Below are 203 nucleotides of genomic sequence, written 5' to 3'. Positions count from 1 at the left end.
TATGGCGTTCCAATAAGTGTGGGAGTGAACTTGTGTGTGAGTTAGAGGGACTTACTGATTGAATACGCATGTTCGTTCATGGGTGAGTAGGAGGCCCTAATTCATGCTATGTTGAGTAGATACGCATATCGTCTGGGTACTAAATAATGATCTTTATATGGCCAAACGTTTGTGAACTTGAAAGGAATTCTTTCACTAAGTGA

The sequence above is a fragment of the Penaeus monodon genome, chromosome 23 (assembly GCF_015228065.2).
Source record: "Penaeus monodon isolate SGIC_2016 chromosome 23, NSTDA_Pmon_1, whole genome shotgun sequence".
In the NCBI taxonomy this organism is placed as follows: domain Eukaryota; kingdom Metazoa; phylum Arthropoda; class Malacostraca; order Decapoda; family Penaeidae; genus Penaeus; species Penaeus monodon.
This window is presented reverse-complemented; position numbering follows the sequence as displayed.